At 31.5% G+C, this 891-nt stretch overlaps 1 non-coding gene across 1 annotated transcript; it reads left to right on the top strand.

The window, feature by feature from the left end:
* Positions 1-609: 609 nt before the first annotated feature.
* On the top strand, positions 610-682 carry Smp_tRNA_01075_Pseudo_TTG.1.1. Its single transcript has one exon. It is a non-coding gene (tRNA).
* The last annotated feature ends 209 nt before the right edge of the window (positions 683-891 follow it).

The following is an 891-nucleotide window of genomic DNA, read 5'->3' as shown; positions in this document are numbered from 1 at the left end:
GGTTTTCGCCTTGCTTTTCTATGACCATTCTTTAATTTCACAATGTGAAATGATCAAACCGTGAATTTTATACAATCGTTGAATGTAGTCAACAATCAAATTTCTGACTTGTTCATATGCATGTAGCTACTATCCTTACAAAAATTATACACATATTCAGTTACTAACAACAATATCACTCAGTATATTAAACACAGAAATAACTATTGAGCTAACCTCTAACGTAACTGAATATTGATTAAACACCAATAATGATCATCTTCAATTAATAAAGAGATTTCAATATTGACTGATAATCAAATGGATTCCTTGCGCTACAAAACTTCATGTATGTTGTAAAATTGTCTATTTACTTCAATTTTTTTAAATTACCGCCTAAATAGAATAATTATTTGTAAAAGGTATGTCTGATAGAACAGCATTTATTTCATGTTTATAGTTTTTATAGAAATCTATCATTGGAATTACATTTTTTCTACAATGAGATTGCCTCTCATAATAAAATTTAACAACAACATACAACAATTATTGATATCAATTATCTAAATATTCATTTAGTATTGTTTGTTTGAATCTTACCATTGATGTGTTAGGACTGCAACTGGTCAGTCTCTCTGGACCGAGTGGATAACGCGATGGCGTTTGAAGCTAAAGGTACTGGGTTCGAGTCCCAGAGTGAACATCAACTCTGAGATGAAGGTACATCCAGGTGACGAGTCCCAAATAGGACGAAACGCTAGTCCTGGATTCCACTACTAGCCACTATCCACCGCCTAAAGAGAATAATTATTTGTAAAAGGTATGTCTGATAGAACAGCATTTATTTCATGTTTATAGTTTTCATAGAAATCTATCATTGGAATTACTTTTTTTCTACAATAAGGTTGCTTC

Source organism: Schistosoma mansoni (genome assembly GCF_000237925.1).
Source record: "Schistosoma mansoni, WGS project CABG00000000 data, supercontig 0218, strain Puerto Rico, whole genome shotgun sequence".
NCBI lineage: Eukaryota > Metazoa > Platyhelminthes > Trematoda > Strigeidida > Schistosomatidae > Schistosoma > Schistosoma mansoni.
Note: the sequence above shows the minus strand (reverse complement) of the source record. Positions and strands in the feature narration are given on the sequence as shown.